Raw genomic sequence first — 19,100 nt, forward strand, 5'->3', positions numbered from 1 at the left:
TCATTTTCTTCAATGACACTTATTAACAATTCATCTACATTTCCATCTAGCCCTGATTCATCGTCATTTGTGAATGCCATGAATAATACTTCTTGGCTTCCAGCATGGTCATTTTCTTCATCTGATTCTTCATTACCTCCTTTGCGGTGAGGGAACTGGTTAGTTGATTTATTTTTAATGACTACAAATTCATCTTCATCAGACTCATCTTCCTTAGAGAGGAAATTCTTCTTATTGAACCCTTTCTTTTTGTATACCATCCTTTTATAATTTTCTTCATCATCACTATCATGCTTATAAGGACATTTTGCAGCATAATGACCTATTTTTCCACACTTGAAACAAATAAGAGGGTATTTACATTTTAGCTTAGATCCTTTCTTAAGCCTTCGTACAAATTACGCCAATTCGGATTCAACATTAGAGTCATCATCACTGACATTCCCTTCTTTCCCCTTTTCTGATTTTGAGGCCTTCAATGATGCATCTTTGGAACTTGGGCAACCTTTTCTCATCTCATAGTCAATGAGGATTCCATGGAGTTCATCCATCTTGAGAGTATCTAGATCCTTCATTTCTTCTATGGCACTTACTTTGGAGTCAAATCTATCTGGGAGAGATATTAAGACCTTTTGAAAAATGGCACTTTCTTTAGTGTTTTCTTCCAATCCTTTAAGAGAGTTGACCACTTCAACTACTTGAAGAAAGTATAATGCAATATCTTCTTCATCATCCATTTTCAGACTTTCAAATTTCCTTCTATGAGTTTGAAGCTTTGCCTTCTTGACTTTGGAGTCCCCGTCGTATAAGCTAATTAGCGTATCCCATACTTCTTTGGTAGAGTTACAATTCATGACTTTTGTAAATTCAGAATTAGTGATTCCACTAGTGATGGAGTTTAAGGCTTTTGCATTTTCAATGTAGACTTTCCTCTAGTCTTGATCTATTGGAAGAGTGGAAGGAGCTATGTACTCATTTAAGACCGAATGCCAAACTTCAGGTCCATGGGACATTTTGTAGTAGGACATTCTCTTTTTCCAAAAACCAAAATTTGTGCCATCGAACAGAGGAGATCTTCCTAACACTTCTTGATTTCTCATCATGACTAAGAATCCTTCTTCAAGATGTTAGGCTAACATGAAGAAGCCCACTCTGATACCAATTGTTGGAAATACTGAGGGTGGGGGGTGAATGAGTATTTCTTTTCAATTATTATTTTTATCAGTTAAAAACATTTATATTTGGAACACAGAAATAGATAACAGGAATAGATGCTTTTATTAATGTGATCTTTGCAATAAATCAAGTACAATATATATATATATATATATATATATATATATATATATATATATATATATGGTTTCAATCAGTTTCCAAGCACCAACTTGGACTCTTTATGCGGCTCCAACCTCCATAGCACTAACTCTGTCTTGTCAAGGCACCAACCTTAAATTTAGGAGCACCAACTCCCAGGACACCAATCCTTTCAGTTCTGAGGCACTAACCTCAAGGGCTCCAACACTCTATTGTAACTGTCTAGATTTGTTTGGTTTTAATTCTCTGCTCCCAACAATGCTAGACCTATGACTTACTTCTATCCTCTTGTTCCTTCCACTTCTGCCAGAACTTTGGGTCCCTTTTTTTCTTAGAGTTCACCAGCCACATTAAGCTTTCCTTGTTCTCTGTTTCATATGCCTGACCTTTGGCTTCCTCCTTGCTCACTTGAGCTTCATCTTCCTCAACACTCGCTTGAGCTTTCATCTTCCTTTGCACTCACTCTTTGGCTTCCTCTATCTCTTCGAATTCATAGATACTCACAGGACAAGTTAATTAGGAAGGCAGGCCATCTTTGTTATTATTCAAACAATAGACTTATTCTTTACAGCAATCGCAACATTCATGAACAGTCATAGTTATTCCTTAAACCCACAATCACAATCGCAACATTCTGGAGGTCTTTATAAGTCGTGCCCATAGTACAGCCGATGGTCGATAACCGATTCCCCTTCTGGATGTGATATGATTATAAACTGTTTTTAATGAATCCATCGGGTCCACAGTAATATCGCAATCACAGTTTATAGTGTGCCATCCCTTTATAACTTGTGATACATATCTTCTGACGCGGCGGACACGATATTACAATAAGGTGTATTACAATGGAGCAGCGGGTCTGCAGTATTATCACAATCAGAGTTTTAATGTGACAAGGCCTTAAACACTGTGATACATAACTCTCGGTACGGCGAATGCAACTATCAGACCCAAACCTTGTGGTTCTTCCACAATCACCTATCGGAAGCATTTATGTGTGTATTTACATTAAAAACCCGAACCATACAAAAATTCAGAATATAAAGGAATACATAGGAAACCCGCTCTGAACACATAAGCCAGACTTCAAATGCATTAAAACTGCATATACAAATATCTCAGGTCTGCTAATACCAAACCTTTCTGCTTTATTCCTCTTTACCTTTGTTATCTCCGACCTCTGACTTCTCTTCATTGATATCGGCACATCGGCCCATCGCATATCAACATTCCACCACGCCGTCACTTAACCTTCCCAAAATGCAATCAGTGATTAAATCTTGACCGTCGATCTGGTTTCTGATCCAACAGTCCAAATTTCACCCAATCATTAGAACTTATCAAAATATCTCCATCGTTTAATCAACCCCGCTTGATCTGATGGTTGATATTGATTTCGAGTGGATAACTTGCGAGAGGAATACCCGCCTGATAAAGCGGTTTTCTCTCTCAAGTCTCTTGCCATGCGTTGGTCGATGAATGGTATCAGGTGATCAGCGCTAAATACCACTTACAGCCTTGAGTTCACCCAATGAACCCACTTACCGCTTAAGGAAACTATGCTATCGGTAGTTAATTTGGGCCGTCCATCCTCCAGTTTCAATGATATGATTTAATCTTCACTGTCCATTACACTTCATTGGTTTCTTGGCCTTTCCTTAGGAATTTTAGGAAAAGTCTACATTCTTCGTTATAGTCAGATATTCTTGGTCTTCCTCTATTCCGCTGTAAAACTCAATTGCGTCTACTTCCTACTAATCCTTCCATCCATTCACACAAAAATCTTGATTTGTACATGCCTAGATCCAATATAACACTCCTAGTCTAACAACTTCCAATATTCTCTGCTCTGATATGTTCCTCTTTTCTTCTTTTGATGAATTCTTCCTCTTGGTTCTTCTTGGGCATAAATTACATGCGATACTCCCGATATGGCTCCTCTGATGTGGCTCCTCCTCAATCTTCCGCTCTTACACTTGCTTCTCTTCTTTGCTTTGATAACTCTGCTCTGATAGCTCCTCATATTCAGATTACCATTAATGACAATCTAGATCAACAAGACAAACATGAAATTTGTGATGTGATAGAATACACAAATTGGAGAGTGAATTGTTTGGGAAAATGTGGTTTCTTACTTCTTCTCATTCTACAATTTTCCTAGGGAGTGCAAAGATCCATTCCTTGAAATTGTTCAATTTTCATAGGATGGGAGTGGGATATGGTAGCAGATATTGTGGGGAGGTTGTTTTGGATAAGATACAAGGTAAAGGACATGTGACTAAAGGAAAAAATGGGATTAGTTGATTTTGTAAATGTACATGATGTAATTTTTAGAAACCAATCAAAGGAAAACAGGTAGAGTGAGATTCAACTTCACTAAAATAAGAGAAATTTTGTACTTTTTAGGAAATGAGGATGAAAAGGTACCAAATTTGAGATCTTGATCCATTTATGTTTTATCCCATGTTTATGTTATTACTAACCATGATGTCATCCAAAGGAGGGAATTTATATTATCTAACTGAAAATACTGGTATCGAGTGTATCAAGTGTGTTTTGTGCACTTAAAAGAGTGATTCATTGAAAAAAGAAGTTACTAGATTATATTTTATTGACAATTCTTGTATTTGGAAACTTAAAACTAAACATAGTATAGGAACATTTAAAATCTTGTTTTTTCTTAAAGATTGTAGGTCTAATTCTACATCAACCTTTTAGAAGTGTAACAATAGATATATTTGATTTATAAACCTACCAAGGATTTGAATCAACTCAACAAGGCAAGTATAGTTCAAATATTTAGTTCCTTGTTCCTTCACTGCTCTTTTTTATTTATTTTCAAGATAGAACATTAATGATTTGAATATAGTTTTCACATATGTTTTGAGTATACAAAAGGAACAATTACTTCCATAAATATCATAAGTTGTAAAACTCTATAAAATTATTCATATTAATAAATCACAAGATCTCACACCACAAAATAGTAAAGAACATGAAAAAATAAATGTCAATTGTACATTCAATCACCTGTTGGAACCCTCTCAAAGTAGTTAGCCTTTCTAAAGAAGGAATGTATTTCTCCAACTACATTTCTAGGACAGGTGAAGCTGAAGATAATTTGTCACTAAGTTTAGAGAGCTTGGCTAGCAAATATCAACTTTTCTAGTAGGATCCAAAGGGTCGAAATTATTTTCCAGAAGATGATACAAATCTTTGCTAGTTTGTAGAATATGTGCCATGATGACTTTGAAAACCTGATACACAATAAACATACCGGTTACACACAAAATGTATATTTCCAAGTTGATTATGTTATAATATAAATCATGTAGCATATCAAGACACAACAAAAGAATGTCCATGCAGAAAACAGACTCCAAGTCTGAGGGATAAGAAACTACTTGATTCAGGAACCCCAAGACATTTTAAGCAAGAGGAAATTTGCTAGAATAATCTCATGCAAAGAATATTCTAGTGGCAAATCATGGCATTCCTTGGGAAAAAAACGGACTCTAGAGAAAAATTGAAGTCTCATACAAAATTCAGACCCCACCGAAAATTGTCTTGAACTATGACAAAAATCTCCTAACATTAATGCGGTCCCTAAGGCTAGTTACAGAGAACCGTTCCCAAACTCGACGTTGTGATCAATTCAGAATCTAGGCCTTTTAATTACAATTCACAGGGAACCCTAGCTACAAACTGTTTGATATGCGAAATTTGTTTAGGCAATTCCAGTCATTGGTAATTGAAAAGTTGTCTATTAGTAATATTTTGCTAGGCTGGAATTCGTGATTATATTATTGGTGTTAACGAATAGTGGTATCACTAATTGAATAAAAAATTTCCTTGTGATTGAATTGAATGTTGATATTATGTGATTTTAAATTATGCAGTGATATTATTATGGTACATGTTACATTGCACTACTAAATAGATATGTCTACTATCGAATAAGTAGCCAATTTTTTTGAAAACCCTTGTTTTGAAACCCTAAGGCACGGAAAAAAATAAATAAATAAATAAATAAAAATAAAAATAAAAAAATTACCCTAGATATCTACAAGAAAAGAAAAGTATAATGGTAAGAGGACAAGGGTAGGGGGATTTGGGAACATGAACGTGAACCCAAAATATATTTAAATAACAATGAATTAATGTAATTTCAAAGAATAGGAATGAGAATGGGTACATAACGAAAGGGGTTTCTTGTGTTAGCATTTCAAAACCATAATCTAAATTCAAAGAACAAGAATTGGAATGGGTGCATAACGAAAAGGGGTTTCATGTTAGGTTTTTGGTAGCATTTAAATTATAATCCAAGCAATTGGGGACCTCAATGAACCAAGTTTGTAAAGAAAAAAAACAAAAGCCAAGCAATCACTTGTAATAATTTGTCGTTAGGGTAAATTTGTAATTCAAGCTCTCGTCAAACAACTCCATCCCCTTGCTTCTCTTGGCCTCCTGATTCAAACCTTTGACCACACCGTTTATATCTTGATACTAAAAGGATCATTTGGCCATGAGCTCCTGGGTATTCCTAGCCTTCTCATCATCGTCAAGATGGATTACCTTGCAATTCATTATCCTGAGTGCAGAGAGAACAATCAGGGAAGAACTCTCCATCGGGGCATTGAAATCCCAAATCTTCTCATCCTCATCTCAAATTCAAGTTCGCCTTGATCTCCTTACGAAATCTTCTCAAGCTCGCTCAAATTCATGTTTGCTCGCTTAGATTCAGGTTTGCCTAGATCATCTTGTGAATGGTCACCCTAAATGGGGAGAGAACAATGGAGACAGAACCACTTTGTGGCAAGGCATTGAAACCCCAAATCAATTAATGAAAAGTACTTTATAGTATTTTTCCCGAATTATAAATTAGTGAATAGTAATTTAATATCATTAGATAAGCATTTGAATATTAAAATATATTTTTTTTCTTAAACACCCTTATCATGTAGTAGTGCATGGAATGTTTTTGGTAGGTTCATCCAAAAATTCCATTTTATCAGTTGTTGGAAAAAAAGGTAGTAAATTTTCTATCACATAAAATCAGGAAAGGTATATTTTCAAATCATCATTATCTCAATGAATGTGTAAGGAAGATCAATCATGACCTATTAAAATAATCATCAAATAAACAGGAGCCCTATCTAATTTTAATAATGGAATAAGTGAAAAAAAATCATATAAATAGAAATAGAATTGTATAGTTGCCATATTCTAGCTTGATGGTGTTAACATAGTGGAATTTAGGTAGCACCTTTCAAGACCTTTCAAAACCAAGAAAGGCACATCCACAAATCCTGAGTGTGCCCTCAACATAATGTAATAGTAATATGAGCTAGTAAGAAGGTGTAGGCATATTAACCCAAGGATTTGAAACCCAAAGTTTACTTTTGGCTGGGCAATGTTATAGGCCCATACCATAGGTGGGTCCGCCCAACCTAACATATGGTCCAAAACCAAAATTTTCCGGGGCGCTGCCCCGGACCCCATGAAGTGGGGTTATGGGTGCCCTTCAAACCCCCTATTAACTACGTGGAAAGAATATAACACAACCCAACAAGAGATAACAAGGAAAATGTCACTAATATATAGATGATTCATGGGAACATAGACATTGTAGAGTTCTTCATCTCCACTCTCAACCTGCATATGAAAATGGGAGAAAAGTAGATATTCCATCTATTTGTAGGGTCCCCATATAATCCAATGTTGGAAGCCATGAGCCAATATGGATTAAAAAATACATCCTGTATAAATATTTGACTAACATAGTGTATGCTCAAGTTATGGATTTTTCAGAGAAGGTTCAGCAGAAAAGTGTGACCACCTATAAATCCACAAATTGGATCTAATCCAATTTCAATGTTTGTGCCTTTTCCAATTTGACACTGAATATTTCTCATAATCCATGAGCAAACCTTCAAAAGGCTCCTCCAAATATAGGATATGTCGTTTGGAATGTGTACGTTGGCCTTTATCGATAATATCATCGATTTATTTTGGAGGTATTTATATTTTGATGATGCTATTCCAAAGACCATCTCCATTTCGAGTCCACCAAAAAATTTCATAAGTAATGCCTAACTCATATGCTCGAGATCAAGGATTCCCCATCCTTCTTCAAATTTCATCCAAGTCAGAACCACCATGTTGGCCAAATGATATTGTGCTTATTAGAGTTACTAGCCCAAATAAAGCTAGAGATGATGCAATATATCCTTCTAATGATATTCTTAGGTAGAGCGAAAAGATGAAGCTAGTATAAAGCGATACTCTAAAGGATTGCTCGAACTAGAGTTGCCATGTCTCCAAGGGGGAGCCACCCGTGTGCCCATGATAAAATTGTACAGTGGAATTTCTTTATAAACAAGCTCCAGTACAAAGAGGTCAATAATAATATAAAGGTGTCTCCATTCCAGAACAGATAATCTACCAAATATTAACACAACATCAACAAAAAGCAGATGAGTAACCTTGGCTTGTCCAGTAATAAATATACTTGTTAGTGACCTGTCCATATGTGCCTGCAAGAGAAATATGCTAAGTCGCTCAATAACAAGAATGGAAATAAGGGGTGATAAGGCACATCCTTGTCGAATACCCTGAGAGGAAGAAAATAATTTAGTAGGAATTCCATTATCCAATACGGAAAATTTTGCAGTAGATACACAGGCCATGATCCATGTTGAAACTTGAAATGAAATGCCAATTTTTTTCACTACCAACTCAAGAAAGGTCCAATCTACACACAAAATATTTTTGTAGGTCCACCTTCATAATAATCGCCTCGAGCTTCTTATATTTGATAGTATCTACAGTATCATGTGCAATAGAAACTGCATCTTGAATCTTTCGTTCACGAAGAAACTCGAATTTTTCCTAGACGATACCATCTAACAGTGTAGGTTTCAACCTATTATCATTGAATTTGGAAATCATTTTGTATAAGGTGTTGTAAAGAGAGATAGGTATGTTATCAATAAAAGTTGATTCATGTGAAACCTTAGGAATCAATGTAATGAAAGTTGAATTAATATCACCAGGGATAACACCAAAATTTCGAGATTCTTTTGTAGCCACCACTATATCAGTGCCCATAATATCCTAAAATAATTCAATCTGCTAACCATCAAGCCAAGGGATTTTATCACGAGTAAAGGATTTCATCGTAGCCTGTAATTCTTCCATTGTAATTGGCTGAAATAGAATAGTATTTGCGTCAGCATTGAGCATTGTTGAATATGAATCAATGACCCCCATCTGTTGCAAAATATCCACCTCTTCTCTAGCCCAATATTGATTGCAAAAATATCTCAATGCCTCCGCCTATATGTTGGGAAGAGTAAATAATAAATTCCCATTAATATCCTAAATTTCCTAGATGAAGTTCTCCCTGCAACGCTTCGTTGCATAATTATGAAAGAATTTTGTATTCTTGTCTCCTCCCAATACCCAGCGAGCACAATTTTCCAGTCTCCACTACTCCTCCTGTAATTGCAAAATCTCATTCTTTCACTTTTCTAAATCCACAGCTCGTAATTAATGTGCCACCAATAAATAATCTGCATGTGAAGGATCAACCAATATATCGAGTTTTCTATCAGTAACCAAAATTTCAACAATATGCTTCCTCTTTTTAGTCTAAATATAGTTACTAACAGACTTTTTAAGGTCCCTCAACTTAATCCCAATAATTTCCAAAGAAGATGTGATCAAGGGGTCCAATCTTAATACCCAAAAAGTACACAATAATGAATCAAATTCAAGAAATTTTAACCAATGGTGATTAAATTTGAATAGGATACCACCCCAATTCTAATCTTCCTGCCACTAGAGTATGATAGGGAAATGATCCAAAATTTGGGATGGAATAACCAAAGATTTCACATACCATAAGCACTCCACCAAATTTTCCTGAAGCATGAAATAGTCAAGCCTCTTAGTGATGCCTGTGGACCCAACCCATCTATTTCTCCAGGTTGGAATAAAGGGAGCCGACAAAATATAACCAAGTGGTTCCTACCAAAAAGGTCATTGAAGTACCCCACCAATGGGCCCAACCTGCAATGACCCCCCTAGACCTCATTATCTTCAATGGCGAAATTCAAATCCCCTACAAAAATAAGGTGTCCCATCTTTAACTGGCTGAAAGCTTCCAATTTATCCCAGAAGTATATTCTAGAAGAATATGGCACATATCTATTAATAATATTAAATTTTTCCTTCGATCCCTTGACAAAACCAAATAGAAGGATACCTGCAAAGGATTTATAGGAAACAAAATTCATGACCTTAAGATGCCAAAAATCTATAAGACTGCCAAATAAACCCAAATCATCCACAACACATACTCACCACCCAGGACAAATGCGAAGGAGAATGGGCCAAATTTTGTCTCCAATAATCATCATTTCTTATAAGAGGATGATGTAGAGGTGATTGACCCCAATCAAGTTACGAAGTATGAGGTTTTTTCAAGGACTCCTCAAGCCCCTGATTTTTAAGGACATGATTATCATGATAGAAATAACCTCTAAGGGCCTGAATAGGAGAGAAAATAGAAACATAAGATGATGTACCAAAAGATGATGGACTAGGATCAAGTGTTGTAGAAATAATGTGAAGATCAGTATCATCCCCATTCGAATTATTTTAAGGTTTCAAACATTTCTCCTTCCTAATGGTCATATTACGACGAGAATTGGGACTGATAGAGATCTTAGGAGATGAGGATGAATGAATCAACAGGGTCTCTAGATGGATATCAACGTGAAGGTGGAGAAACTCAATATCACTACCCACTAAATTAGTAGAAAAAGGTCTCCATAAAAAAAGCCCAAAATTAAATTTGAGCAGGGTCAAGGCTAACAGTCGATGAAACATGAATAGTGGAGGTTTCCCATTTGCATCAATAGATAGTGTGGGTAGATTCCAAAATTTCTTAACAGGGAGCAATATCCGGTATAGATAACAATGAAGAATGTCTGATACAATCAGAATGTGGTAGTTGAAAATGCGAAGAAAAAATATGTAAAGCATGGAATGTAGAATTCCTAAGAGAAACAACACCTGATACCAAATCATTATAGATACATTGCTTCAGACATGTCATAGGTGGTGTGATTTAAATATTACCTAAGAGACAATGTTAACCAATCTCCTGAGCCGATGGAGAGTGTACAGATGTTAATGGATGACCTCCATTGAAGACAGTCTTTGATATTTCATCTCGTCTATTTCCAAATCTACATGGACACTTAGTAATTAGATGTCCCAACATTGTGACAACCTAGGCAGTGAAAAGGAATTTCCCAATATTCAATTTGCTTCCTAGTAGAAAGTCCACCCCATTTTAGCTCCACCTTCACATGAAGGCTAGCAACAAAGTCCACCTCCACCAAATGCCATGTAATAGGTTTATCTCTCTATAATAGGCTTTCTTCCTCTAGGAAATCGAATTTAATAATGTGGTAAGTCAGTTATTATCTATTGATATTAAAATTTTAGATGAAGATAAGTGCATAAATTTGTTGTGTTCTCTACCAAATTTGTGGGATAGTGTGGTTATTGCAATAGGTAGCAATGCAACTGCCTTGTAGTTTGATGAAATAGTCTCATCCTTGCTAACAAAGATGAGATGGAAAAATATGGAGAGCCAGAATGATGATGCCTTATATGTACAAGGATGGTCCCATAACAAAAACAAAAATAAGTCATCGAGTGGGAGATCTAAATCTCCAGGAAAACTTGTAAAGGTGGTGTGCTGGAAATGTGGAAAGGAAGGGCACTACAAAAGGGACTGTAAATCTAAATCTCCTAACAAAGGAAAGGGATCTGATGATGCTCCTTCTACAAAGGCAAAAACCACCTCAGATGAAGGTGGGGATGTGTACTTGGCTTCTTCAAGTACACATGTAGATCATGAGGCATGGTTGATTGACTCAGGTGCATCCTTTCACTTCACTCCCCATAGAGAGTGGTTCTGCGAGTATGATAAATATGATGTTGGTGATGTCTTCTTTCGGGATGACTCTAGAATCATTGGTCGTGGAAAAGTAAAGTTGAAGTTGAAATGTGGAAGGGTTAGAACACTTTTGGGTGTTCTGCATATTCCTGCATTAGCTAGAAATCTTATTTATGTAAGCAAGTTGGATGATGTAGGTGTAAAAATAGTATTCGAGAATGATACATGCAAGATGGTTTGGGGAGCACTAGTATTGAGGCGGAGAGTTTAGATCGGAACTCTGTACAAGCTGCAAGGTAGCACTGTTGTTGATGGGTGCAATAGTTCTATGGTTCCTGAAAGTGGAGCAAAAAATCTAGTGGTCTCTAGAGAGAAGACCATGATGTGGCATCAAAGGCTTGGACATATTGGAGAGAAGGGCCTTCAAATACTTGATGGTAAAGGTATGGTAGAAGGTATGAGTAATAGCTCTCTAGATTTTGATTTTTGTGAAAATTGTGTATATGGGAAGCAAAATTGGGTGACTTTCCCCTCTGGTGGTAAGAGGGCAAAACCGATATTAGAGCTTCTGCACAGTGATGTGTTTGGACCTATGAAAGTTCCATCACTTGGTAAGTCTGTGTACTATGTATCATTTATAGATGATTTCTCAAGGAATACATGGATATATTTCCTTAAGATGAAATCTGAAGTCTTTGACAGGTTTAAAGAATTTAAGGCTCTGGTGGAAAACTAGACAGAGAAGAAGATAAAGGTGTTGAGGACAGATAATGGTGGAGAGTTTTGCAGTAAGGAATTTGAAGAATTCTGTAAGAAGTGTGGTATAGCATGGAAAAAGACTACTCCATACACACCTGAGCAAAATGGAGTTGCAGAAAGAATGAATAAGACGTTGATGGAAAGGGCACAAAGCATGTTCAGTGGTGTCGGGTTAGGACAAGAATTCTGGGCAGAGGCGATGGAGACAACATGTTACTTGGTCAACAGATCACCTTCATCAGCATTGGAGGATAAGACTCCACAAGACATATGGACTAGTAAGAAACCCTCTATTTTACATCTACGGGTATTTGAATGTCATGCATATGTACATGTTCCAAAGGAGAAAAGAACCAAGTTGGATAGTAAATCTAAAAAGTGCGTTTTTATTGGATATAAGGATGGTTTAAAGGGTTATAAGCTTTGGAACCCAGTAAAAAGAAAGGTTGTGTACAGCTGAGATGTGGTGTTCAGAGAGGTTAAAGATGTTATTAAACATGAAGTCCAACCAAACGAACCTGAGAAGATAGTGTTTGAGCTAAAGGAGGAAGAATCAGACTCTACAACAGAAGAGGAAATAGAAGATGAAAAGCCACAAACTCTGGGTGTGAGAAGATCAGTTCAAGAAAGAAGGTAGCCAGAAAGGTATATTCCATCTGCTTTCTGTTCAAATTTTGCTTTATCTATTACTTATGATGATCCCAGAACTGTGAAGGAATTAGTGGATTCAGAGGATGGAAAACTCTGGAAAGAGTCCATGGTTGATGAAATGGCATCTTTGCACAAAAAAGAGGCTTGGGATCTAGTGGAGTTGTCGAATGGAAGGAAACCCATTGGCAGCAAATGGGTGTTCAAGAAGAAGATGAATGCAGAAAGAAAGGTGGAGAAATACAAAGCTCGGTTGGTAGCAAAAGGTTATTCCCAGGTGCTGGGAATTGATTTTGGTGATAATTTTTCTCTTGTTGCTACTGATTTTGATTTTGAGGTAGAACAGATGGATGTGAAGACAACATTTCTTCACGAGGATCTAGAAGAGGAGATTTACATGAAGCAACCTGAAGGCTTTGCAATGAAGGGTAATAAAGAACTGGTATGCAAGTTAAAGAAGTCTTTGTATGGGTTAAAATAGTCACCAAGGATGTGGTATCAGAAACTTGATACATTTATACAAGGACTTGGCTTCACCAAAATCAAAGCAGGTCACTATGTGTATTTTAAATTAATTGGTGACCGTGTTATCTATCTGGTCTTATATGTGGATGGTATCTTGTTGGATGGAAATCACAAAGAAATTATCCAAGATTTGAAGACACAATTATCCTCCAAATTCGACATGAAAGATCTTGGTGCCGCAAACTATAGTTTGGGCATGGAAATTAAAAGAAATTGGGCAAAGAGGAAGCTCTGGTTAAACGAGAGGAAGTATGTTGAGACAATACTATAGAGGTTTAATATGCAGGATAGTAAACTAGTGAAGGTTCCTATTCCTGTAGGTGTGAAGTTATCTATTGAACAGTGTCCCAAGACACAAGAAGAGGAAGAGGACATGTCCCGTGTTCCATATGCAAGTGCAGTTGGTAGCCTGATGTATGCAATGGTCTGTACTAGACCAGACATTTCACATGCAGTGGGAGTATTGAGTAGGTTTATGTCAAAACCAGGGAAGGAGCACTGGACAACAGTGAAGTTGGTTTTCAGGAATTTGCGTGGCACTAGTGATTATGGTTTGTGCTACCAAGGAAGACTAGGATTGGACCAAGTGTTGGATATTTGTGGCTTTGTTGATGCAGACTGGGCTGGAGATCTGCATTAGAGAAGATCTACAAGTGGGTATGTGTTTAACCTATTTGGAGGTGCAATCAGTTGGATGAGTAAGAAACAATCTGTAGTGGCACTATCAACTACAAAGGCAGAATACATGGAAGCCACTCATGCAAGCAAGGAAGAAGTTTAGTTGCAAAGATTGTGTTCAAGTATGGGGTTAGTATAGGGAGCTATAAGGATAGACTGTGATAGCCAAAGTGCAATTTTCTTAGCAAATAACCCTTCTTACCATTCAAAGACAAAGCACATTGATGTTCAGTATCACTTTGTGAGGGATATGATAGAAGACAAAAAGGTGTTGTTGGTAAAGGTGGACACTTTGAAGAATATTGCAGATGCATTGACAAAATCTGTGAGCTTTGAGAAGTTCCCTTGGTGTAGAGAAACAATGGGTGTTTCAGGGCTGGATAAATGACTAATATTTCCTGTGGCCCCTTGTGGAAAGAAAACAAAAAGTGGGTGAATGTTGTGTTGTGTTATATTCTTTCCATGACTAGCCTATGTAGTTAACTACAGCATTACCACCCCCCCTTTGTTGTGTTGACTGCACAACGGGGGGGTAGGTAGCCCCCCTCTACGAGGTTCGGGGCGGTGCTTCGGGAATTTTTTTTTTTGACCCTATGTTAGGTTGGGCAGACGTACCTATGGTTTTGTGCATGGTTTTGGACGCAATGGTTTTCGTTCCATGTTATTGGATGCTTCGGCATGTATAAGTATGTATTGTAACATTGAAAAGAACATAATGAAAAATCAATCTGATAGTCCTGGTTTTGGGATCCAGGGGAAAATCTCTGTGTATGTGTGTTTTATGTGTTATGATATCACATTGTTTATTTTCTGTGTTTTAGAATTCGTATGCAGGTAATTTCTGTAGGGGGTTAAAACCTACAATTTTAGGGTTTAAAATATTTATCTTAGGGCTTATATACCTTGGGTTTATAATATTACTCCCTTAGATTTAATATTATTCCCTTGGGTTCATAATCCTTTGGGGTTTTAGTATTAATCTGTTGGGTTTATTATTCCCTTTAGTTTATAATATTCATCCCTTCAATTTATTGCTCTAAGAGTTCATATTCCTAAAGTATAATATTATTCATAGGGTTTATAATTTAATAATTAGGTTTATATTATAATATAAATATTGTTATAATATAATAAATTTATTATTATATTAAGATATAATTATAATAATTACAATTATAATTATAATATTAGGGTTTATAATATTGAGTTTTTTAATATTACGATTCATAGCATGAATCATAGGTTTCATATATTAATATTAGAGTTTATAATATTAATCCTAGGGTTTACAACCATGGTTTATCATGGTGAACCATGGTCAATCATGGTTTACCATAGTCAACCATGTTTCAAATGTGGTCAACCGTGGTCAACCATGGTTCAACGCCACATTTTGGCAAAGATTGTCTAATTATGGAAATCAACCATAGTCAACCAGAGTCAGTGCTGCTTTGTGACAAAGATTCCATCAATATGAAAATCAATCATGGTCAAGCATGGCCCTACGTTGCATTGTAATAAGGATTGTATCAATATGAAAATCTACCATGGTCAACCATATTTATTTTCGAGTTTATAAGATTTATCTTAGGGTTTATATACCATTGGTTTATAATACTAATCCCTTGGGTTTAATATTATTCCCTTGTGTTCATAATCCCTTGGGATTTTAGTATTAATCCCTTGGGTTAATCCGTCGATAGTAAACCATGGTCAGCATGGTCAACCATGGTCAACGATGGTCAACCATGGTCAATGATGATCGTTGACCATGGTCAAGGATGGTCAACCATGGTCAATGATGGTAAATTATAGTTTTCCATGGTAAAACATGGTCAATGATGGTCAACCATGGGTTAGAACCATATTCAACGATGGTCCAACATCACATTGTTACAAAGATTCGCTTTTTTTCTCATGATGAGTCTTGTTAGACTTGAAAAGTTGACACAAAAATAACTACTGTGGATCTAATTCCAACGCAAAATCACACAGAATTATAATATAAATATAATAATTATAATTATAACAATAATTATTATAATTATAATAATTACAATTACAATTATAATATTCGGGTTTATAATATTAGGTTTTTTAATAAGAGGGTTTATAACAATAATCATAGGTTTGATATATTAATAATAGAGCTTATAATATTAACCCTCACCAGGCACACATGGATAAACTTAGAGGTTAGAAATGCATGTCTGTCAAGATAAATAGACCTTCTTTAATACTAAACTTATGGATGAAGTTTCTCACTAGCTCCTTAACCTTGGGAGTACCAAGGGTAGGAGAAACCATTATTTGCGTGTTAGTACTCTTCATCGACACCTGAAGAATCTATTGACGTGAATCTTAAAATAAAAGTATGATAATAGAAATGATATGATTTCATTCCTTAATGACATCAATCAAAACTGATGAAAAATGCAGGATAACCTTGACAAGATGGAAGCTTGCTTGAATCATATGGAGAAGCACATCCAATGTGAAGTCAAGCTTACAACACCCTTGGTACCAACCTAGGAGTCCTGACTGCTATGACATTTTTTTTATTTCTGAGATGATTACCTACTTCAGATTGCTTATGGTTGTTTTTCTAGACCTTTATCTACATGATGTTTAATGTATCGAAATTACTTTTGTTTTATGTAGAAACTTTGTTATCTAGCATACATGTGAACAAATCTAGTGAGAGTAAGACTATTATAGTTTTGAAAAAGTGTTATCAAAGATATAATGTGCACACCAATAAAATACTTTAAACTTTAAAAATAAAAAATTCAATTAATGTTTTAACTAATATATAATTAACAACAAACATTTTCCTACCATCCCAATTTATAAATTCAAATATAATAATCAACTTACTAGGAAAACATGATATTATTTTATCCTTCCCATAAATGATAAAATTCTTTTTTGTATAACAAATTTCACCACATGTTAAATACATACTTAAAACACAACAAAACTATTACATAACATATAGAATATGCAAATGTTATTAAATAGATGGTATATATATATAGATATATAATAATTAATATATAGTTAAAAATTTATATATTTTTTATAATTTAATAATAATAATAAAAGTATAATAGTTAATTGAATTTTTTCCAAAAAGCAAAAAAAAAAGGTGATTATTATCACGAATCTATGCCATCATTCCATTGACTAAAATGTTTTAACTTATATTGAATTTGAACCTCTAAAAAATCTTACTTTTTCATTAATCATTAAAAAAAAAAAAAAACCTTTTTCTAATAATCATTTTGAGATTGCATTCAGTAATAGTTAAATATTTAATTTTTATTACATTCTCAGATTCCATTCACCTAACTAAAATGTTTAAGTTATATTAAATAATTGTTATAAAGACTTCTAACCCTTAATGATATCTTTAACGTGGTCCAATGACTCTCAAAAGAAATGAGTAGGCCCGCATTTAGGCGGTTCTGGAAAGTCCTCAGGCTATCCATCTTCAACTTCGTAGAACGTTTGTTGTGTAATGGTAGCTGGTGTCCTCGAGGTAATAACACAACATCTTCCATTAGTGTCAAGTCTATTTATGAATAGCTGTAATGATTTAGAAAAGAAAATTGCTCTCCCGGTGATCCGACCCCCTTAAATTTCTACTGTGCCCATTTGTAGTTTCCTCATAATCTCGGTATTCATTTTCTGTGACAGATGTGCCCTTCGAAATCATAAATTATATTGGTCACATGATAATTATTTTCCAAACAATTGAGCAGGGCAATCTAATTGTTTCTATATATACTCAAGCCAAGGGGCCAGTGCCATATCTGTTTGTTCCCAGCAGGGAGATCGTCAGCGGTGGAGTTACAGTAAACGAATATCCCGGCATTAAACGTGGAAACATTTCCTATGATGAAGAGGAACTCATTATTCGGATGCACCGTCTTCTAGGCAATCGGTATGTCCACAATGATTGAACAGCATCTATTTACCCACCAGTAGTTATTGATTCCTTCTGTCGAGGTCTCCAAAGTTTCGAATTATTAGTAGCAGAGTGAGAGATTCATGCAATACGTACAACACAAGTGTCTTTATATGTGTTTACCTGCAGGTGGTCGCTGATAGCAGGACGACTGCCTGGTCGAACAGACAATGAAATCAAGAACTACTGGAACACCCATCTACGCAAGAAGCTGCGGTCAATGAACGAATCTCAACCCAATTCAAGTACTCAAACTCTGAAGATGATATCAAAATCTCCTTCTCTCCTACAAAATAATGTGTTCAAAACCCCTCCCTTCGAGATAACAACGACGATGAAACAAGCTGAAATGGCACGTCCAAATGGTTGCAATAATCGTAGTTCAGATGAAGGTTTCAAATTATGTAAGGTTGCAGAAAATAAGAATTTCTCCAAGTCGCCCTGCGACATACTTGTGAATGATTTTATCACAGAGGACGTTATTCTCGTTCAAACAGAAATGGAAAGTTTTACCTGTTCTAGCTGGTCGGAGCAGCCGTCCCCATACTCGGATCGATTTGTAGAAGATGCAGCTACTTTAACCGACAGTTTGTCATATTTAAAGGAACTATCGACTACCCACTGGAATCTAATTTTTTCTCCATCCGATTGTTCATTGGACTTTGGATTAGAGGAGTTCTACATGGGACCGGCTACAATAGCCGAGGAGATGATTGAGTTTGAAGATATATCTTCTGATCAAAGCAATATGCAGCCAATTAATAGTTGTACAGTGGCTGGTTACCAACGAATGGAGGAATTTCACGATAAAAGTACACAACACAAGGAATGGATTGAAGCTAACACTTTTGAGGAGTGATGCTGTCAATTTGAAAGTTTATTAAATTATTCTAAATTTTTATGTAATGGTAAACTTTTGCAAAAATATTTGAAGAAATTTTGTTGTAATTTTTTTTTTTTTTTCATTACCATGGATATAAGTAATTAATGCTGCACTTTTCACAATTGATTTAGTGAACTCAGGCTAACACCTCTGGGAATGGGTATAATGAATTAATGGCATATTCAAAAGAATGTTGTTTATTTGAAAGTTTATTAAAATTTATAAATTTAATGTAATAATATTTATAAATTTTAATGTAATAACGTTTGTGGAAAATATTTTTATTCTAATAATGTATTTTAAATTTATATATTTAAATAAATCTAAATTAAGGGAATCTAATA

At 35.5% G+C, this 19,100-nt stretch overlaps 1 pseudogene across 1 annotated transcript in view; it reads left to right on the forward strand.

The window, feature by feature from the left end:
- LOC149264825 (transcription factor MYB3 pseudogene) overlaps positions 1-18,732 on the forward strand; it is a 199,597-nt pseudogene extending 180,865 nt beyond the window's left edge. Inside the window, exon 3 of the transcript XR_016253666.1 lies at positions 18,003-18,732. The product of XR_016253666.1 is annotated as a transcription factor MYB3 pseudogene (transcript). The remainder of the gene's footprint in view (positions 1-18,002) is intronic.
- The last annotated feature ends 368 nt before the right edge of the window (positions 18,733-19,100 follow it).

This window comes from Pinus tabuliformis, chromosome 6 (genome assembly GCF_031772625.1).
Source record: "Pinus tabuliformis cultivar Carrire ecotype Pingquan chromosome 6, CPIR1, whole genome shotgun sequence".
Taxonomy (NCBI): Eukaryota; Viridiplantae; Streptophyta; class Pinopsida; order Pinales; family Pinaceae; genus Pinus; species Pinus tabuliformis.